The sequence below is a fragment of the Antechinus flavipes genome, chromosome 4, assembly GCF_016432865.1.
Source record: "Antechinus flavipes isolate AdamAnt ecotype Samford, QLD, Australia chromosome 4, AdamAnt_v2, whole genome shotgun sequence".
Lineage (NCBI taxonomy): Eukaryota > Metazoa > Chordata > Mammalia > Dasyuromorphia > Dasyuridae > Antechinus > Antechinus flavipes.
In genome coordinates, this window is record NC_067401.1 from 342148026 (window position 1) to 342172416 (window position 24391).

Genomic DNA, 24391 nt, shown 5'->3' on the forward strand with positions numbered 1-24391 from the left:
ACATATATTGGATTGCCTGTCATATAGGGGAGGAGATGGGGGAAAGGAAGGGATAATTTGGAACAGAAGGTTTTTCAAGGGTCAGTGTTGGAAAATTATCCATGCATTTGTTTTAAACATTATATACATATATATGCATATGTATATATGTATATGTATATATGTATATGTATGTATATATACATACATATATATATACATACATATACATATACATATATATATATATATATATGCTACAAAAATAATTTTGTAAGTCTCTACTAAACCTCTCTGCTTCATTGTGGAAGGGAGCTAACACTGAGTTCTTGAATGTGTTCCAACAGTGCTTAAGTTCAAGCAGGATGCATCAAACTGCGAGGGTTTGAATCACTAGTATAGTGTGTAGAATACTGAAGTTATAGTTATGAAGTCATGGTTTCAAATCCAATTTCTGACATTTCCTATCATTTTGATCATGAAGTAATTGAAGCACTCTAGAGGAAGCCCTGAGAAGAGCCTTCTAATGTCTTCTCTAACCTCTTCATATTATAATAAGGAAAAAGAGTATGAAAGTTTAATTTACTTGTCCAAGTCTTATAGGAAATAAGTAGCAAACCAGGATTTGAGCATTTAACTAGTATGAGCCTGTTATCTCTATGATTTATTTTTCATTTCACAAATTCTATTTTTCAAGGAGTTGTTTTCTTTTTCCATTTCACTAAATCTATTTTGTAAGGAGTTTTCTTCAGATAATTTCTGTTTCTTTTGCCAAACCCTCTTGCAAAGTTCTCATTTCCTTTCCCCATTTTTCTTCTAACTCTCTTTTAAAATCCTTTTTGAATTCTTCTAAGAATTCGCCTTGTGAGATGGGAAACAATTCATATCACCTTTGGGGCTTCATCTGGAGATGATCTGCTTTTAGTATTCTCAGGATTTGAAATCTGTTCTCCTCTTTGTCTATAAATACTACCTACGGTCAAAGTTATTTTGCTTTTTTGCCTATTTTTTTTAAAAAGGTTGAGATCTGTGTTTAGGGCAAAGGGTAAATTGCACAAGCTTCCTGTACAGGTGACAGTAGCTCTGCTAGGTTAGTGCTGATTAACTTCTGGTGTTGGCTGAGTGTGGCCAGGTCCCAATATTCTGGGGTTTAAGGGCTCACTATTTGTCCTTTGTATTTGTATTGGATGTCTTATAACTAGTCTACTTGCAACTCTATCCACTCCATCTACTGGCTTGCAACCAGGATAAAGTAGACAACACTGCTACAGATTCCTCCTGGAAGATTCCCCAATGCTGGAGCCCACACCACCTGGGTCTGTGCAGAGTTTCCACATGGCTGCCTGCACTCAGCCTGCCTCCCTCCCTCCCCATCAATTGAAATACACCTGTTCTGAAGATCTTCCAAATTATCTTCTTCTGGAAATTTGTTACATTCCAAATATTTGTAGATTCTGTCATTCCAAAACCAATTCTTTTTTAATTTGAGGGATATTGGGAAAACTAAGATAAAGATGTGTCTCCTCTCTTTTGCCTTGGCTCCTCCCCTAAGCCCATTATCTCATCTGTAAAGTATAAATAAAAATTTTTGTAGTAAGAACATCACAGGTTTGTTGAGAAGTGCAAATGACATAATGCTTATTAAAAAAGTGTTTTAAAAACTGAGGTGCTAATATAATATCCATTGGCATTTTTTTTATCTTGTTACTCTGACAATTAGTTTCATTATTATTGTTGTTTGCTAACAATTCTGTTTCCTGTGGTAAGCAATACAATATAACCTTCAAATAAATCTATTAATTCAAGGGAAGGTGGAGTGGGAAAATCCTGAGAGTCATCAGGACTTGGGATATAATATCTTATGGGCATTGGTGGTGTAGGGAGGGAGAAGTAATCCTAGAAAACTACACCCTTCTAAAAGGGATGCTTCAGGGACATGGCTTCGTTATTTACCTTCTACTACATGGACTGTGTATGACCTGGAGTCTTGGTGGCTCAGTGGAACTTAATGTTAGGAAGACTCAAGTTTAAATTTGGTTTCAGACATTTATTAGCTATGTGACTCTGGGCAAGTTATTTAACCTGAATTTTCTTCAGTTTGGTGTTGTTCAGTCTTGTCAGTTGTCTTACTCTATGTGACCCCCATTTGGTATTTTCTTTTTTTATATATATAAATAATTGCTTTTTATTTTCAAAATACATGCAAAGATAGTTTTTCAACACTCATCTTTGAAAAACCTTGTGTTCCAAACTTTTCTCCCTTCCTTCCCCATCTCCTCCCCTAGACAGCAAGTAACCCAATATATTAAACATGTGCAATTTCTACACTTATCATTCTGCACAAGAAAAATCAATTCAAAAAGAAAAAAAAAACAATAAAGAAAAAAAAAACAAGCAAGCAGCAACAAGCAAGATGAAAATAGTATGTTGTGATTCACATCACCTTCAATCCCTATAAAGTCTTCTTTCTGGATGTAGATGGCTATTTCTAACCCAATTCTATTGGAATTGACCCAAATCACCTCATTGTTAAAGAGTCACCTCCATCAGTGTTGATCATCACATGATCTTGTTGCTGTATACAATGTTCTTTAACTTAGCATCAATTCATGTAAGTCTCTCCAGACCTCTCTGAAATCATCCTACTGATCATTTCTTATAGAACAGTAATATTCTATAACATTCATATACCATAATTTATTCAGCCATTGTCTAATTGATGGATATCCACTCAGTTTCCATTTCCTTTCTACTACAAAAAGAGCTACTACAAACATTTTTTTTCCACATGGGTCCTTATCTTTTTTAATTATCTCTTTGGGATACAGACCCAGTAGAGATAGGACTGGATCAAAGGATATGCACAGTTGTATATCCCTTTGAGCACAGTTCTAAATTGCTCTCCAGAAAATTGGATCAGTTCACAACTCTACTAATAATTTATTAAGTGTCCCAGTTTTCCCACATCTCCTCCAACATTTATCATTATCTTTTTCTGTCATCTTAGTCAATCTAAGAGTTGTGTAATGGTACCTCAGAGTTGTCTTATTTTCCTCTAATCAATAGTGATTTAAAGCATTTTTTCAAATGAATAGAAATGACTTTTAATTTCTTCATCTAAAAATTGTCTGTTCATATCCTTTGACCATTTATCAATTGGAAAATGGTTTTTATTCTTTTACGTTTGAGTCAATTATTTATATGGTTTAGAAATGAGGCTTTTCTCAGAACTCTTGAATGTAAAATTTTCCCCCAGTTTTCTGCTTTCCTTGTAATCTTAGCTGCATTGGTTTTGTTTATACAGAACCTTTTACATTTAATATAATCAAAGATATCCATTTTACATTTCATAATGTCTAGTTTTTCTTTGGCCTATTTGGTATTTTCTTGACAAAGATAGTAGAGTAGTTTGCCATTTCCTTCTCCAGATAATTTTATAGATAAGGAAACTGAGGCAAATAGGGTGGTGTGACTTTTTTCCTAGCAAATTTATTTAATTTTAATACGCATTGCTTCATGAATCATATTGGGAGAGAAAAATCAGAGTAAAAGGAAAAAAAAACATGGGAGAGATTAAAAAAAAACATAAAAAAGAAGTGAACATTGCATGAGTTGATTTACATTCAGTTTCCTTAGTTCTTTTTCTGGATGAAGATGGCATATTCTGTCCAGAGTCTACTGGGATTACTTTGGAACACTGAACCAGTAAGAAGAACCAAGTATTTCATAGTTGATCTTTGCACATTCTTGCTCTTATTGTGTATAGAGTGATATGATAATCAGGGTCAATCAGCTAATGTCTGAAACCAGGAAGGTGAGTCTTTCTGTTTTAGGGCCCGATGCTTTATCCACTGTGCCACCTAGTTTACTATCTCTTTAATTTATTCAGTTATAAAATAAGGACTGTTATAATGCTCAGAGGAAGTAATATTTGAAACAGGCTTAGTACAGTGCTTAGCACATAGTAGAGTCTATATAAATGCTTACTCTTTTTACTTCCCCATTTCCCTGTGCATTGATTAGGGGAGGGAGGAAGGAAAATCTAGGCTCAATAGCTCATCTGGATTGTGGCAACCCAGAGTAGGAAAGGAAATTGCATGCCTTGTCCTCACTTCCTATTTTAACTAATTACCTGAGTGATAAGTTCATTTGTTCCTATCTTCTGGAGTCCATGTGCTCTTGGTGTCCTGGGGTAAAGTTCCAGTAACTTTGATTTGATTATGGCCCTAATTTGCATACAGATATATTAACAGAGCAAAAATCTCCTAAGTGAAAGTCGGTTATGTAAGTTCAGAGAGATCCAGCATCAAAAGATTGGGCATCCAGTTCTTGAATATTTTTGGGTATGGTAATTTACAAAATTCTGTCTACTTAGTCACAGGGGTGTTGTGATTTCATTGATTCAGGGATTACTTACACCAAAGAAAGCACAGATCATTGGAATTATTTAAGTAGAATTTTACAAAGAGTGATTCAGCTTATAACCCAGCTTTTATTGTCTTGTCAACAAAATGAGAAAACAATTTTTAAAAATTAAAATATATACATATATATATATTCTGTTAATATAGTTCACATTGAAATCTGCTCAATCAAAAATGTCTCATGGAAAGGTCAATGCCTTAAAACACCTAACCTGAAACAAATCTACAAATCTCTCTCTCTCTCTCTCTCTCTCTCTCTCTCTCTCTCTTTCTCTCTCTCTCCCTCCCTCCCTCCCCCCTCTGTTTCTCTCTATTTCTCTCTCTCAAAACTTGCTAACAATTACAATTTTACCTAGTACTTTGCAACATTCTACATTGTGGTTTCTATATATTACAGGTTGGCATAAAAAATTAAATTCAATTTTGAGTGGAATTTTATGAAGCCACCAAAAAACATATGAAGGCCAGCATAAAACAGAGCCTATAACCACATACTTAACCCAAATTTTAACAATAAATTACTATAAATGTTCTGTGGGGTTTAGACATTGAACCCCAAAATATAGTAGGGTTCTGAGCAGATGTTGCAGGATGTCTCAAAAGAATCTGTCTAAAAAGACAATTTCCAAATCAAGAGGCAAAGATTTTATTATTATGCCATTGACTGGTGGGGTAAATTCTGAGAGATGTTAACAAAGAAGAAGGGAACAAATAGTGCCTTTATAGAACACTGGTTTTATAGGTAAAATGGGGGTGTTTGGGTTAGGTATTTATGGTATCTACTAATATGCTAATGGTTTAGAAGTTAATTGTGGTTAGGGGTTAGGTATCTCCTTTCAAGTTAGAATCCTAGTCATAAGCTAAGTCAATAAATCCATGATTCCTTTTTTAAGTCAGTATCCCAGTCTTGAAATTATAACCTAAAAATATCTGAAAGTAAGATACAGCACTCCTAAGACCAGACATCTTAGAATCAAAACATATACAGGCAATATAAATGATCAAGATAACTTGGAGTTATGGTACATCATTTTTGAAATTACAGTCATATCAGTCCCCTCTCAAACAATATTTCTGCGACAAGACAACATGAAAAGAAAAAGGAAGGTGTAAATTTTCCAGATAATGGGAGCACTATGCTCCTAGCCTCTGTAATGTGCAATGGATAACTGTGTGGTTATATACATAAACAAAGTGTATTCTTCCTTGGAAATTTTCAAACAAAGATTGTATGGATACTTGTTGACCATATTGTAATAGGATTTCTTATAACCACTTAGGTGAAGGTTAAACTAGAAGGTCAAAAAGATGCCTTCCATGTTTAAAATTCTGGGATCCTTTTATACATTGGTGGTGTCAAACTCAGGAAGGGTGAGGGGGAAGGGAGCAATACACTCTATATAAAAAATACCTGCAGCCACATATTGACTTAGAAAACCTCCTATTAAGATTATCCCTATTTTTACTGTATTTTATTTATTTCATTAATAAGTGTGACATTTTGATCTGGTTCAGTAGCAGGGGTTGAACATTTTACACTTCTGATGTACACACACATTAAAAAAAGATATTGAATTTTATGCAAGTACAGATATTTTAGCAGTTTGGAGAACAAAGAACAGACTCTGGTGATAGAGATGTTGCATGCCTGCTGCACATGTGAAATAGCTCTGTTAGGGTTTGGTAAATGGAGGAATTATAGTGATATCTTATAACTATAACTATATATGACTATATAGGTCTGCTAGGTTTCCAAATATGTGTTTTCTTGAACACTGTAGATTTCAATGTTCAGAAATAAAAATAATAACAAAATTTAACCTACCAAGAAATGATGTTCAGTGAATCAGACACTAAGCTACAGGGTACTCTGAAGCTGCTCTGGGTCCTTTTTTATTGCTGTTTATTTTTATATTGTTTTATTTTTCTGATTGCACATGTACATTAATTTTTAAAATTACACATTTCTTTATGAGTCATGTTGGGAGAGAAAAATCAGAATAAAAGGGAAAAACTATGGGAAAAAAACAAAAAAAAAAAGAAAAAGAAGTGAAAATAGTATATGTTGATTTACATTCAATCTTGATAGTTATCTCTCTGGATGCAGGTGGTAATTTCTATCCAAAGTTTATTGGGATTGCCTTAGATCATTGAACCACTGAGAAGAACTAAACATTTCATAGTTGATCATTGTAAAATATTGCTGTTACTTTGTACAATGTATTCTTGGTTCTGTTTTTTTTTTTTTTTTTTTTTTTTTTTGCTCAACATCAGATCATGTAAATCTTTCCAGACCCTTCTAAAATCAGTTTGTTCATCATTTTTAAATAGAAGAATAATATTTCATTACTTTCATATATCATAATTTATTCAGCCATTCCCCAATTGATGGCCATCCACTCAGTTTCCAATTTTTTGCTACCACAAAAAGAGCTGCTACAAACATTTTTGCACATGGGAGTCCTTTTCCCTCTTTTATGATTTCCCTGGGACACACATAGATCCAGTAGTGGACTGCTGGATCAAAGGGTAGGTAGGTGTAGAGGGCTGAAACTCTGAAAAAAGTGTGCTTGAATCAGACAAGAAAGCGCTTAAGGCTAATTACCTATTTGATGTAAGATAATGGCTCTATAAGAATATATTTAGATGATAGCTCTCCTCATTGGGGCTAGCTGAATGCTTGGTGGTGAGGTAATGTAGGCAAGGACTAGAGGGCTGAAGGAGAGAAGTCAGGGTCACTTGGAGGCAGGACTAGGAGGAGAGAGACTCCACATTCCAGAATCCAGCATACATCTTTGGCAAGCCATAGGGCAGCTTGCTTGCCTCCTTCACTTCTCTCCCTATAGACCTAAAGACTGACTGATCCTGAGACCCTGCAGGGAGCTAGCCTGTACTTTACAGGTAGGCCCAATTTTATAGCCCTTTGGGCATAGTTCCAAATTGCTCTCCAGAGTGGTTGGATCATTTAACAGCTCTACCAAAAATACATTAGGGTTTCAGTTTTCCCAATCCCCTCCAACATTTGCCATTATGTTTTTCTGTCATTTTCACCAGTCTGACAGGTGTAAATGGTAAATCAGAGTTGTTTTAATTTGTTTTCTTTAATCAATAGGGATGTAGAACATTCTTTTATCTGACTATAGATAGCTTTAATTTTTTCCTCTAAAAATTGTCTTTTTTCTCTCTCTCTTTTTTTTTAAATAACTTTTTATTGACAGAACCATGCCAGGGTAATTTTTTACAACATTATCCCTTGCACTCTCTTCTGTTATGATTTTTCCCTTCCCTCCCTCCACCCCCTCCCCCCCGATGGCAAGCAGTCCTGTACATGTTAAATAGGTTACAGTATATCCTAGATACAATATATGTGTGCAGAACCGAACAGTTCTCTTATTGCACAGGGAGAATTGGATTCAGAAGGTATAAATAACCTGGTAAGAAAAACAAAAATGCAAGCAGTTTATATTCATTTCCCAGTGTCCTTTCTTTGGGTGTAGCTGCTTCTGTCCATCTTTGATCAATTGAAACTAAGTTAGATCTCTTTGTTGAAGAAATCCACTTCCATCAGAATACATCTTCATACAGTATCATTGTTGAAGTATATAATGATCTCCTGGTTCTGCTCATTTCACTTAACATCAGTTCATGTAAGTCTCACCAATCCTCTCTGTATTCATCCTGCTGGTCATTTCTTACAGAACAATAATATTCCATAACATTCATATACCACAATTTACTCAACCATTGAAATTTGTCTGTTTATATTCTTTGTCCATTTATTAATTAATTTAATAATTAAATTTGTCCATTTATTTATTAATAATTTAATTATTAAATAATAAATATTAATTAATTATTGTTAATATTGGGGAATGATTTATATTCTTATACATTTGACACCATTTTTAAATATATTTTAAAACTGAGACCTTTATCAGAAACACTGGCTATAAAGCTTCCCTCCCCCCCCCAACTTTATACGTCCCTTTTAATCTTATTTGTGTTAGTTTTGTTTGTTCAAAACATTTTTAATTTAACATAATCAAAGTTGTCTATTTTGGCTTTCATAGTTTTCTCTAATTTTTCTTTGGTCATAAATTCCTTTCTTCTCCCAAAATCTGATAAGTAAACTATTCCTTGCTCTCCTAATTTGCTTATAATATCACTTTGGGTTCTTATTTCAAATATGGACAATACAAGATGGTGTTACAATCTTTCAGATGTCTCCTTGACTACAAGAGGCCACTTCTCCCCATTGTACCCTTGGCATTGCATGTTATGCACACAAAATGCCATATGTAGTACCAGATTTGCAGTTTGACTATGTGGAATTCCCAGGTTGATCCAAAGAAGACTCATTTTACTTATACAAGATTTGTTAGGAATTTAACAGACTGTTGGACTACAATTCAGATAAGAAATTAGTGAATTGGACAGGAGGAAAAAAGGAGTTTAAAAGAAAAAAACAATCTAAAACTGAGGAAGCAATTCTACTGGGGGTTGAATGTAACAAACTGAAATGACTATTAGTGAATAATCCATTTGAGATCTGCCAAAAAAAATTGCTAAAACTTCATTTCTTAGTTCGTGATGTGAATGGTGACTACTTTTAAAAACTATTGCAATTTCTTTTTTATTAAAACTTATTTATTTTCAAAACATATGCAGATAAATTTTAACTTTTACCCTTGCAAAATCTTGTTCCATTTTTTTCTTCCTTCTCTTCTTCCCCTTCTCTAGAAAGCAAGTAATGTAATATATGTTAAATATGTGCAATTACTCATACGCACTTATCCACAATTATCATGCTGCACAAGAAAAATTAAATCAAAAAAGAAAACAAAATGAGAAAGAAAACAAAATGCAAGCACACAACAACAAAAAGTGAAAATACTGTTGTGACTCACACTTAGTCCCTACAGTCCTCTCTCTTGGAGTAGATGGCTTTCTTTATCACAAGACCATTGGAACTAGAATGAATAATCTCTCTGTTGAAAAGAGCCATATCCATCAGAATTGATCATCATATAATCTTGCTGTTGCTGTGAACAGTATTCACCTGATTCTATTCACTTCATTTAGCTTAGTTCATGTAAATCTCTCCAGGCCTCTCTGAAATCACCCCATTGATCATTTCTTGTGGAACTATTGTTCCACAACATTCGTATACCATAACTTATCAGCCATTCTTCAACCAATTGCCATTTACAAGTTTCCAATTCCTTGCCACTACAAAAAGGGATGCTATAAATATTTTTTCACATGTGGATACTCTTTCATTTTTTATGATCTCTTTGGGATAGTAGAACATTGCTACATCAAAGATTATGAACAGTTTTACAGCCCTTTGTGCTCAGTTCCATTTTGCTCTCCAGAATGGTTGGATCAATTCAAAATTCCACCAAAATATATTAGAGTCCCAATTTTTTCACATCTCCTCCAACATTCATCATCATCATCATCATCATCATCATCATCATCATCACACACACACACACACACACACACACACACACACACACACACGTGTGTGTTTTTTCCTGAGGCAATTGAGATCAAGTGACTTGCCCAGTATCACACAGCTAAGAAGTATTAAGTGTCTGAGATCAGATTTGAACTCAAGTCCTTTTGATTTCAGGGTTGGTGCTTTATCCAGTGCACCACCTAGCTGCCCCAATTCATCATTATTTTTTTCCTGTCATTTTAGCCAATCTGAGAGGTGTGCAGTAGTAACTCAAAGTTGTCTCAATTTGCATTTCTCTGATCAATCCTGATTTAGAATATTTTTATATGGCTAGAAATGGTTAAAATTTCTTCATTTGAAAAATCGTTCATAGCCTTTGACCATTTATTAATTGGAGAATGGCTTGAATTCCTATAAATTTGAGTCAATCCTCTATATATTTTTTAAATGAGGCTTTATCAGAATCCTTGGACATAAAATTTTTCCCCATTTATTGTTTCCCTTTTAATCTTGTCTACACTGATTTTGTTATACAAAAACTTTTTAACTTAATATAATTAAAATTTTCCATTTTGTATTCTATAATGTACTCTAGTTCTTTGTTCACAAATTTCTGCCTTCTCCAGAGATTTGAGAGATAGGTTATTCTTTGTTCTTCTAATTTGCTTAAACTATCACACTTAATGTCTAAATCATGAACCCATTTTGACCTTATCTTGGTATAGGGTATTGAATGTAGGCCTAGTTTCTGCCATACTAATTTCTAATTTTCCTGGAAATTGTTATCAAACAGTGACTTTTTATCCCAGAATCTAGGGTGTTTGGGTTCATCAAACAATAGATTACTGTAATCATTGGCTTATTGTGTCTTGTGAACCTAATCCATTCCATTGATTGCCTACTCTATTTCATAATCAGTATAAAATGGTTTTGATGACAACTGCTTTATAATATATGTTTTGGTGTGCTATAGCTAAACCACATTCATTTACATTTTTTCCATTAATTTCCTTGAGGTTCTTGACATTTTGTTCTTTCAGATAAACCTTGTTATATTTTTTCTAGCTTTATAAAATGAGTTCTTGGGAATTTGATTGGTATGGCACTCAATGAGTAGATAAATTTAGGTAGAATTGTCATTTTTTAAAATATTAGGTTATCTTGATATTTTTACAATTGACCAGATTTGACTTTATTTGTGTGGTACATGTTTTGCAATTGTGTTCATATAGTTCCTGACTTTATCTTGGGACATAGATTCCCAAATATTTTATGTTGTCTATGGTTATTTTAAATGGAATTTCTCTTGTTGCTGGACTTTGTTGGCAACATATAAAAATGCTGATGATTTATGTGCATTCATTTAGTATTCTGCAACTTTGCTAAAGTTTGAAGTGTTTCTAGTAACTTTTTGGCTTATTCTTTGGATTCTCTAAGTATACCATCATATCATTTGTAAAGAGCAATACTTTGGTTTCCCCAATACCTACTCCAATTCTTTTAATTTCCTTTTCTTCTCTTATAACTAAAACTAACATTTCCAATACAATGTTTAATAGTAATAGTGGTAATGGGCAACCTTGTTTCATCCCTGATTTTACTGGGAATGTTTCTAATTTATCCCCATTACATATGATGCTTGCTGATGCTTTTAAATAGATGCTACTCACTATTTTAAGGAAAAGTCCATTTATTCCTATACTTTTTAGTGTTTTTGTTAGTAATGGGTGTTGGATTTTATCAAACACTTTTTTTGCATCTATTGAGATAATCATAAGATTTTTGTTAATCTGGTTATTGATAAAGTCAATTATGCTAATAGTTTTCCTAACATTGAATTAGCCCTGCATTCCTGGTATAACTCCTACTTGGTTGTGATATAGTATCCTGGGGATGACTTTATGTAATCTCTTTGATTTTCTTCTATACCTTTTCTAATCAAATTAACTAAAGGTTTATATATTTTGTTGGCTTTTTCATAAAACCAATGATTAATTTTGTTTATTATTTCAATAGTTTTCTTACTTTCAGTTTTACTAATTTTTTCTTTTATCACAATTTTGAGTTTAGTATTTAACTGGGGAGTTTTAATTTGTTCTTTTTCTGTTTTTTTTTTTTTTTTTTTGAGTTGCATGCCTAATTCATTTATCTTCTCTTATTCTATTTTATGCAAGTAAGCATCTAGAGTTATAAAACTTTCCCTAAAAACTGAAACTAAATTTTGTTATATTGTCTCATTATTGACATTCCCTTTGATGAAATTATCAATTGTGTCCTTGATTTGTTGTTTCACCCATTCATTCTTTAGGATTAGATTATTTGTTTTTCAATTAATTTTTGATCTATTTGTCCCTGGACCTTCATTATATGTAACTTTTATTACTTTATTATCTGGACAAGACACACTATTTCTGCATTTTTACATTTGATTTTGAGGGTTTTATTCCCTAATACATGGTCAATTTCTGTATACTTTCCATGTACTGTCAAGAAAAAAAGCATATTCCTTTCTGTCTTCATTCAATTTAATTCCAAAATTCCACTATTCTTAACTTTTTAAAAATTCTATTTACCTCCTTAACATTTTTCTTATTTTTGTTGTTTGGTTTATCTATTTGTGAGAGAGCAAGGTTAAGATCCCCCAACTACTATAGTTTTGGTGTCTAATTCTTTTTTCAGCTCTTCTTAACTTCTCCTCTGGGCATTTGGATGCTATACTACTTGATGTATATATGTGTAGTGAAGATACACTTCATATATGTAGTGAAGAAATTGATATCTCTTCATTATATTTGGTATTCTTTAGCAAAATGGAGTTTCTTTCCTTATCACTTTTAATTAGATTTAATTTTGTTTTTGCTACTCCTGCTTTTTTACTTCAGCTGAAGCATAATAGATTCTGCTCCAGCCTTTTACATTTACTCTGTATGTATCACTCTGCTTTAAATATATTTCTCTGGTAAACAGCATATTGTAGCATTCTGTCTTTTAATCTAGTGTGCTATCTGCTTCCATTTTTTGGGAAAATTCATCCCATTCACATTCATAGTTAAAATGATTATTTCCTGCTATCTTATTTTCCACAAGTTATACTTTTCTCTTTCCTTTCCCTCTTTCTCTCCTCTCCAATGTTTTGCTTCTGACCACCACCACCTCCCTCAAACATCCTTCCCCTTTTACATTCCCTCTCCTTTTCTTATACCTTTCCCTTTCTACTTTTGTTCTCCCTTTTATTAGCCTCCCCCTTTTCTTTCCCCTTTCTTCTTCTTCTTCTTACCTATAAAGTGACACAAGTTTTTCTGTGAAGTTAATATATATATCTAACACTCTCTCTTTGAGGTAAATCCAATGAGAATAAAGTTCACACAGTGTTTACCCCCCTTCCTGCTTTCCCTCAATTGTAATAGGACTTTTTTTTGCCTTTTCTTAAGATGTAATTTACCCCCTTTTACCTCTATTTTACTCTTCTTCCAGTACAACTCCCCTTTCCATTTCTAGTTTCTTTTCTATAGCATCACAATAAAATCAAATTATACCTTCACCCTCTATGGGTATACTATACCCATAATAGAAATATAGTTCTCAAGAGTTGAACAGATCATTTTCCCATATAGTAATATAAACCTTTTAACTTTTAAAAGAAACAGTTTTTTTCTTTTCATTTTACCTTTTTATTCTTCTCTTGAATTTTGTATTTGAAAATCAATTTTTCTGTCCAGTTCTGTTCTTTTCATCAGAAAGAAATGAAATCCACTTATTTAATTGAATGTCCATCTTTTCCCTGAAAGATAATGCTTAATGTTGGTGTATAGTTGATTCTTGGCTGCAATCCAAGTTTCTTTGTCCTTTGGAACATCATATTTCAAACCTCTTTGATCTTTTTAAAGTAGAAACTGCTAAGTCCTGGGTAATTCTGAGTGTAGCTCCTTAATATTTTAATTGTTTCTTTCTGATTGCTTGCAATATTTTCTCCTTGATCTGATAATTTTGAAATTTAGCTACGAGTTTAGCTGGAATTTTCATCTTGTGGTCTCTCAGGAAGGGATTGGTGAATTCTTTCAGTTGCTAGTTTACTCTCTGGTTCCAGGATATTAGGACAATTTTCCTTGATTTCCTGAAACATTTTATTTAGTTTTTTTTTTTTTTTTTTTAATAATGGTTTTTAGGTAATCCAATAATTCTTACATTGTCTCTCCTGGATTTATTTTACAAGTCAATTGTTTTTCCAATGAGGTATTTTACCTTTTCTTCTATTTTCTTTTTTTCTTTTCTTTTCTTTTCTTTTTTTTGGTTTTGTTTGAGTAATTCTTGGTGTCTACACCATTCACTTTCATTTGTTAAACTCTAATATTTAGAGAATTATTTTCTTCAGTTAGCATTTTAAATCTCCTTTTGCTTTTGGTCAATTCAAATTTTAAGTAACTTGTTTTGTTCATTGGATTTTTTCTCCATTTCACAAATTATGTTTTTCAATGAGTTGTTTTTTTTTTTTCCATTTTATGACATCTATTTTGTAAGGAGTTATATGATTTTTCCATTCACTAAATCTATTTTAAGGATTTTATTTTCAGAAAATTTCTGCTTTCTTTTCCAAATTCTCCTGCAAACTGCATTTCCTTTCCGCATTTGTCTTCTAAGTCTATTTTAATGTCCTTTTTGAACTCTTTCTAGAGAGATTTGTGAGATGGATACCAATTTACTCTTTGGGGCTTTATCTGGAGACATCTTAGCTTTAATGTCCTCAGGCTTTTAGGTCTGTTCTTCTCTGTCTCCATAAAAGCTATTAAATGGGTAGAGTTATTCTTGCTTTTTTGCTTATTTTCTAGGGTTTAATTCTACCCTTGAAGAAAAGGGATGGGGACTTACAGGGGCAGAGCCATGATGGCAGAAAGCAGACATGACTCTCTATAACCTCTTCTAACCATTGCTCAAACCAACAGCAGATTAAGCTTCTAAACTGCTTTTGAAGTAAAAAAAAAATCCATAAATATTTGGAGTACAACACATTTCTAGAAGTTATTTTGGAAGAACTTCAGAACAGAGCAGGGCACCAGTCTCCCGAACCCACACCACAGCATAGGAAAACAAGGGCAAAATCAGGGCAAGAAGCTGGAATGGAGAGTCAGAGCATTGTAGGTTCCACATATCTGGGAATCTTCTGTGAGCCTGTTAACTCACTCTGTCCTGGTTGCAAGCAGGTGGTTTGGCAGATTGGCCTTTTGTAAAAGACAAAATTGTGGCTCTCATCAACAATGAGATGATTCAAATCAGTTCCAATTGTTCAGTGATGAAGCAAGCCATTACACCCAGAGAGAGGCCTATAGGAACAGAATGTGGACCATAACATAGCATTTTCATGTTTTCTGTTGATGTTTGCTTCCATTTTGTTTTCTTTCTCAGTTTTTTTTTCTTTTTAGATCTATACAACAAGATAACTGTATAGATATGTATACATATATTGGATTTAACATATATTTTAACATATTTAACATGTATTTGTTAATTCATGTGGAGGTGGGGAGAAGGAAAGAAAAATTTGGAACAGAAAGTTTTGCAAGGGTCATTGTTGAAAAATTACCCATACATATGTTTTGCAAATAAAAAGCTTTAATAAAAAAAAAAAGGTGATTGTCCCAAGCTTCTTCTTCAGGTGAAAGTTGTTTCATGCTGCCCTGGGGCTGGTGCTGCTGACTTTCTTCCAGTGTGTGGTGAGCTTGGGCAAGTCTCACATTATTCTGTGGGTCAGGGGCTCACTATTTGTCTTTTGTTGTTATGTTGGATGTCTTTTTTAGTCTGATGTTTCACTGACTTCTGAACCAAGACAGAGTATACAACATTGCAGTATTTTGGCTAAGAGTTTCCTGGTAGATTGCCCTGGCAAGCAGACACCACAACATCTTGGATCACTGCACCTGGGCTCAGCTGCTTCCCCCATGCCTGATAGAAGAAACCTTTTCTGAAGTTCTTCCAAAATATCTTCTGGAAATTTGTTATACTCCAAATATTTGTGGGTTCTGTCATTCCAAAGCCAGTTCAGAGGATTGATCTGAGGGAAGCCAGGAAGAGCTCAGACAAAGCACTGTTTATTCTTCACCATCTTGGCTCTGCCCTGCTATTGCTATTTCTTAAATGGTTTCATACTAAAATTATGACAGGATCATAACTTTTCAATGATTCATACCTATGTATTAATTGCAAGTAATAGCAACAATGCCAGGGAATAGCTGGAAATACACTAAATTAAAAACAGGACTAAGGCTTGCATCTTTATCTAAAGTAGCTAAGATTTTTGTCTCTTACTTCAGAAGAGATGTTTATGGTATTTATTTATTTTTTTAAAGCTTTTACATTTTAAAAGATATACATCAATAATTTTTCAGCATTAAGCCTGGAAAAACCTTATGTTCTAATTCATTCCCCTCCCCCCTTCCCTAGATGGCAAATAATCCAATATATGTTAAATATGGTAAAATATGTTAAAATCCAATAAATGCATACATATTTATACAAATTTCTTGCTGCACAAGAAAAATCAAAAAGGAAAAAAATGGGAAAGAAAATAAAAAGCAAACAAACAGCAACAAAAATAGTGAAAATGCTATGTTAAAAACCCACTCTCAGTTCCCACAGTCCTCTCTCTGGTTGTAAATGACTGTCTTCACCACAAGATCATTGGAATTGGCCTGAATCATCTTACAGTTGAAAAGAGCCATGGCTTGCTTGCCATCTGGGGGAGGGTGTGGAGGGAGGGAAGGGAAAAATCAGAACAGAAGTGAGTGCAAGGGATAATATTGTAAAAAATTACCCTGGCATAGGTTCTGTCAATAAAAAAGTTATTTAAAAAAAAAGAAAGAAAGAAAAGAGCCATGGCCATCAGAATTGATTATTTTATAATCTTGATGTTGCCATGCACAATGATCTCCTGGTTCTGCTCATTTAGCATAAGTTCATGTAAGTCTCTCCAGGCCTCTTTGAAATCATCCTGCTGATTGTTTCTTATAAAATAATATTCCATGACTTTCATATGTCATAACTTATTCAGTCATTCTCCAACTGATGGGCATCCATTCAGTCTTGTTTCTTGCCACTACAAAAAGGGCTGCCACAAACATTTTTACACATGTTGGTACCTTTCCTTTCTTTAAGATTTCTTTGGGTTATAATCCCATTGGAAACACTGCTAGATCAAAGGGTATGCACAGTTTGATTGCCTTTTGAGCATAGTTCCAAATTGTTCTCCAGAATGGTTGGATCGCTTCACAATTCCACCAACAATATAACAGTGTCCCACTTTTTCCACATCCCCTCCAACACTGGCTATTATCTGTTTTTGTTATCTGAGCCAGTCTTGGAGGTGTGTGGTGGTGCTTCAAAGTCACCTTAATTTGCATTAATCTGATCAATAGTGATTTGGAGCACCTTTTCATATCACTAGAAATGGTTTCAATTTTTTCATCTGAAAATTGTCTGTTCATATTCTTTGACCATTTATCAATTAGTGAATGGCTTGAATTTTTATAAATCTGAGTCAGTTCTTTATATATTTTAGAAATGAGGCCTTTATCAGAATTTTTAAATGTAAAAATGTTTTCCCAGTTTATTATTTCCCTTTTGATCTTACCTGTATTAGTTTTATCTGTACAAAAACTTTTTAACTTAATATAATCAAAATTCTCTCTCTTTTTTTAAATAATGAATTTCAATTTTTCTTTGGCCACAAATTCCTTACTTCTCCACACATCTTAAGAGGTAAATTATTTTTTTATTTTTCTAATTTGCTTATAATATCACTTTTCATATCTAAATTATGAACCCATTGCAACCTTATTTAGGTATACGGTGTTAGGTATTTCTGCCATACTAATTTTCAGTTTCCCCCAACTGCTTTTGTCAAATAGTGAATTCTTATCCCAAAAGCTGGGGGTTTTGAGTTTGTCAAATACTAGATTACTGTTATCATTGACTATTTTGTCCTCTGCACATAACCTATTACACTGATCAACTTCTCTATTTCTTAGCCAGAACTAAATGGCCTTGATGACCACTGCTTTATATAATAATTTTAAATCTGGCCCAGCTAGGCCACCCTTCTTTGCATGTTTTTTATTAAATCACTTGAAATTCTTGACCTTTTGTTTTTCAAATGAATTTGTTATCATTTTTTCTAGATCTGTAAAATTTTTTTTGGAGAGTTTGAGTGGTATTGCACTGAATAAATAGATTAATTTGGATAGCATTGTCATTTTAAATATATTAGCTCTATCCACGAGCACTTGATATTTTCCCAATTGTTTAGATCTGACTTTATTTGTGTGGAAAGTGTTTTGTACTTGTGGTCCCATGGTTCCTGACTTTGTCTTGGCAGGTAGAATCCCAAATATTTTACATTATCAATAGTTATTTTAAATGGAATTTCCCTTTGCATCTCTTGCTGTTGGACTTTGTTGATAAAATATAAAAATGCTGATGATTTATGTGGATTTATTTTGTTTCCTACAACTTTCCTAAAGTTGTAAATTGTTCCTAGTAGCTTATTAGTTGATTCTCTAGGTTCTCTAATTATATCATCATATCATCAGCAAAGCATGATGATTTGGTTTCTCATTACCTACTCTAATTCCTTTAATCTTTTTCTTCTCTTATTGCCAAAGCTAACATTTCTAATACAATATTGAATGATAATGTTGATAGTAGCAAACATTGTTTCACTCCTGATATTAATGGAAATAGTTCTAGTTTGTCCCCATTACATATTACATTAGCATATGATGCTTGCCAATGGTTTTAAATAGATGCTACCAATCATTTAAAGAAAAACTTCATTTAGTCTTACACTCTCTAGAGTTTTTCTTTTTTTTAAAATAGGAATGGGTGTTGGATTTTATCAAATGCTTTTTCTGCATCTACTGAGATAATCATAAGGTTTTTGTTAATTTGGTTATTGATATAGTCAATTGTGCTAATAGTTTTCCTAATATTTGAACCAGCCCTGCATTCCTGGCATAAATCCTATTTGGTCATTGTGTTTTATCCTGGGGATGACTTTCTGTAATCTCTTTGTTAATATTTTATTTAAGATTTTTGTATGAATATTCACAAGGAAAATTTGTCTATAATTTTCTTTCTCTATTTTCACCTTACCTTGTGGTGAGCTTTTTCTTCTCAAAAAGCAGCCAGGTGATAAAAGTTCAGATCTTTTATTATCCCAATATAGCCCGGTTAGCTTAGAGGCCTAACTCTCTGCTTGGTTCCAAGAGCTCTTGCCGCTTTGTCCTTTGCTTCTGCCTCTGCTTTCTTCAGCCTCCAGAGCCAGTACCAAGTTGAATCTGTCTTGCCTTGAAGAGAGGGCTTCTGGCGTAATTCTGCTGAAATCCCGACTTGTAGCGTCTTCACTCTCTCCAGAGCCTCTTCGACTGGCCCATTGGCCTATTTATGCTCCTTCCAGAGAGAGGGATTATGGGTAGTTCTACTTAGTACCTTGTTTCAGGTTCTGCCCAAAACATCTTCTTGTAAGATTAGATCAACTCTAATTACTTAGCAGTTAGTAAGGATTCCAACATCTCCCCCTTTCTTTTGTTTTAAAACATAGGGGGTTTCTGAGGGGATACACATAAATCCATCAATATGGGCCAGAACTTTGTAACAGATATACATGGTATACATAAATCCATCAATATGGAGGCATTATACATAATTTACATAAGCACATAGCAATATAACACAGGCTAGTAGTAATGTAACAAATAACATGAATCATCCTGAAAATTTACACATGTCCATAAGTCCTAGAAACAGTCCAATAGGATTCCATTGTCCATTAGTTCATGTGCCAGGAATCTAATAATTCCTGTAAGCTCTGAAGTACTGCAAAAGGTCTCATCAACAATTTTTCATCTCAGGGAATTCAGTGATTCTTGCTGGTTTTTCAGGAATTGAAAGCTGAAGATTTTAAAGTTCTTTTGACAGTCTCATTGTTAGCCTTTTCCACCTGTGAAAATATAAGCAGATCCTCTTCCCCAAGCAATTAACCTATTTAATTCTCTTCTATTTACCAAGTTTGGGATTTCTCCTCATCATCTGGTAATTACATTGGAGTTGTTTGCATTGGATATTGTCTTGTTGTCTTAAAAAGCCTGTATTCTTCCCAACTGTAATCCTGATTGCTTTTCTGTTGGTTGATGACATCAGAGTTCTGAATTTCTAAAGTCTCTCTGGGTGTAACCTCAGCTGCTATCATGCCCCACCTGTCCTTTGATTGATACTTTAGAGCTGGGCCCTGCCTTTCATTCCTCTGGGTCAATATACATTTAGAGGCCCAGTGAAAGCCTCGGTTACATTTTGGACATGGGGTTTTAGGTTTTCTCTCACCCTGTCTTCTCACTCTATCTCCATATCTACAATGAGCTCTCAAATGTCCAACTTTTCCGCAATGAAAACATCGACGAGTTTCTCTATAATTCCTTTGCCAAGAAGGACCTTGTCTTTCCATGTTCATCATAGTTTGGGCATAATAAGCATTTATGTCCACTGTGGCACAGCGTCTTATGATCTCTTCTAAAGGAGCATTTTTGTCTAGCCCCCATATAATTCTCTTGCAAATCTCATTGGCATTTTCTTTAGCCAGATGTCTAGTCATTATTTCTGTTGCTGCATTGTCTCCAATGGTTCCTGACTTTGTCTTGGCAGGTAGAATCCCAAATATTTTACATTATCAATAGTTATTTTAAATGGAATTTCCCTTTGCATCTCTTGCTGTTGGACTTTGTTGATAAAATATAAAAATGCTGATGATTTATGTGGATTTATTTTGTTTCCTACAACTTTCCTAAAGTTGTAAATTGTTCCTAGTAGCTTATTAGTTGATTCTCTAGGTTCTCTAATTATATCATCATATCATCAGCAAAGCATGATGATTTGGTTTCTCATTACCTACTCTAATTCCTTTAATCTTTTTCTTCTCTTATTGCCAAAGCTAACATTTCTAATACAATATTGAATGATAATGTTGATAGTAGCAAACATTGTTTCACTCCTGATATTAATGGAAATAGTTCTAGTTTGTCCCCATTACATATTACATTAGCATATGATGCTTGCCAATGGTTTTAAATAGATGCTACCAATCATTTAAAGAAAAACTTCATTTAGTCTTACACTCTCTAGAGTTTTTCTTTTTTTTAAAATAGGAATGGGTGTTGGATTTTATCAAATGCTTTTTCTGCATCTATTGAGATAATCATAAGGTTTTTGTTAATTTGGTTATTGATATAGTCAATTGTGCTAATAGTTTTCCTAATATTTGAACCAGCCCTGCATTCCTGGCATAAATCCTATTTGGTCATTGTGTTTTATCCTGGGGATGACTTTCTGTAATCTCTTTGTTAATATTTTATTTAAGATTTTTGTATGAATATTCACAAGGAAAATTTGTCTATAATTTTCTTTCTCTATTTTCACCTTACCTGATTTAGTTATCAACACCATATCTATGTCATAAAAGGAATTTGTCAGGACTCCTCTTCCCCTATTTTTCAAATAGATTGCATAGTATCAGAATTAATTTTTCTTTAAATGTTTAGTCAAATTCACATGTAAATCCATTTGGTCCTGGCGATTTCTTTTCTTTTCTTTTTTTTTTTAATGTGTTAAAATATATGTTAAATCCAATATATGTATACACATTTATATAGTTATCTTGTTGCACAAAAAATATAGGATCTAGAAAGAAAAAAAAACTGAGAAAGAAAACAAAATTCAAGCAAACAACAACAGAAAGAGTGAAAATGCTATATTGTGGTCTACACACAATCCCATGGTCCTCTCTTTGGGTTTAAATGACTCTCTTCATCACTGAATAATTGAAATCAGTTTGAATCAATTGGTTTGTTGAAGAGAGCCCCATCCATTGGAATAGATCATCATAGAGTCTTGTTGTTGCAGTGTCTAATGATTTCCTGGTTCTGCTCATTTCACTTAGCATCAGTTCATATAAGTCTCTCCAGGTCTCTCTGAAATCATCCTGAGATCATTTCTTATAAATTAATATTCCATGACTTTTATAAGCTATAACTTATTTGGCCATTCTCCAATTGATGGGCATCCATTCAAATTCCAGTTTCTTGCCACTACAAAAAGTGTTTCCTCAAACATTTTTGCACATGCGGTTTTCTTTCCATCCTTTAAGATCTCTTTGGAATACAATCCCAGTAGTAACACTGCTGGGTCAAAGGGTATGCATAGTTTGATAGATTTTTGAGCATAGTTCCAGATTGTTCTCCAGAATGGTTGCATGCATTCACAGTTTCACCAACAATTCATCACTGTCCCAGTTTTCCCATATCCCCTCCAACATTCGTCATTATTTTTTCTCATTTGAGAGGTATGTAATGGTATCTCAGAGTATCTTAATTTGCATTTCTCTGACCAATAGTGAACTGAAGCACCTTTTCATATGACTACAAATAGTTTCAATTTCTTCATCTGAAAATTGTCTGTTCATGTCCTTTGACCATTTATCAATTGGAGAATGGTTTGAATTCTTACCCAATTGAGTCAATTCTCTATATATTTTAGAAGTGAGGCCTTTATCAGAACCTTTGTAAAAATGTTTTCCCAGTTTATTGCTTCCCTTCTAATCTTGTCTGCTTCAATTTTGTTTGTATAAAAACTTTTCTAACAATATAATCAAAATTATCTATTTTATGATCAGTAATGATCTCTAGTTCTTCTTTGGTCATAAATTTCTTCCCCCTCCATAGATCTAAGAGGTCAACTATCCTATGTTTTTCTAATTTGTTTATAATATCCTTCTTTATGTCCAGATTATAAACCCATTTCGACCTTATCTTGGTATATGGTGTCATGTGTGGGTCAATGCTTAGTTTCTGCCAAACTAGTTTCCAATTTTCCCAGAAGTTTTTGTCAAATAGTGAATTCTTAATACAAAAGCTGGAGTCTTTGGGTTTGTCAAATTACTAGATTGCTATAGTCATTAACTAATTTCTCCTGTGAACTTAACCTATTCCACTGATCAATTGCAATTTTTTTTTAGCCAGTATCAAATGGTTTTGATGACCACTGCTTTATAATATAGTTTTAGATGTGGTACAGCTAAGTCATCTTCATTTGCTTTTTTCATTATTTACCTTGAAATTTTTGACCTTTTATTTTTCCAGATGGATTATGCTGTTATTATTTCTAGGTCAGTAAAATAGTTTCTTGGGAGTTTGATTGATATATCACTAAATAAGTAGATTAGTTTAGGTAATATTGTCATCTTTATTATAGTCACTTGATCTGTCCAAAAGCACTTGATATTTTTCCAGTTGTTTAGAATTGATTTTATTTGTGTGGAAAGTGTTTTGTAGTTTTGCTCATATAGTTCCTGTCTTGGCCTTGGCAGATAGATTCCCAAATATTTTATACTATCAACACTTATTTTAAATGGAATTTCTCCTTGTATCTCTTGCTGTTGGGTTTTGTTAGTGATGTATAAAAATGCTTATGATTTATGTGGATTTATTTTATATCCTGCAACTTTGCAGGTTTTTAGTTGATTCTCTCGGGTTCTCTAAGTATACTATCATATCATCTGCAAAGAGTGATAATTTGGTTTCCTCATTACCTACTCTAATTTCTTTAACCTTTTTTTCTTCTCATTGCCAAAGCTAGCATTTCTAATACAATATTGAATAGTGATGATAGTAGGCAACCTCGTTTCATCTCTGATCTTATTGGGAATGTTTCTAATTTATCCCCGTTACATATGATGCTTGCATGTGGTTTTAAATAGATGCTACTCACTATTTTAAAGAAAAGTCCATTTATTCCTATACTTTTTAGTGTTTTTTTTTAATTAGGAATGGCTATTGGATTTTATCAAATGCTTTTTCTGCATCTATTGAGATCATCATAAGGTTTTTGTTAATTTAGTTACTAATAAAGTCAATTATGCTAATGGTTTTCCTAATATTGAACCAGCCCTGCATTCCTGGTATAAATCCTATTTGGTCATGGGGTATTATCCTTGGGATGATTTTCTGTAATCTTTTTGCTAATATTTTATTTAAGATTGTTGCAATAATATTCATTAGGGAGATTGGTCTATAATTTTCTTTCTCTGTTTTTGTCCTACCTGGTTTAGGTATTAGTACCATGTCTGTGTCATAAAAGGAATTAGATAAGAGTCCTCCATTCCCTATTTTTTCAAATGATTTATATAGTATTGGAATTAATTGTTCTATAAATGTTTGGAATAATTCACATGTAAATCTTTCTGGTCCTGGGGATTTTTTCTTAGGGAGTTGATTAATAACTTGTTCTATTTCTTTTTCTAAAATGGGACTCTTTCAGTAATTTATTTCCTCTTCTGTTCATTTGGGCAATCTATATTTTTGTAGGTATGCCTTCATTTCACTTAGATTATCAGATTTCTTGCCATTGAATTGGGCAAAATTACTCCTAATTATCGCCTTAATTTCCTCTCATTTTTGAGATGAACAAGTTGACTTTCTTCTCCTTTTTC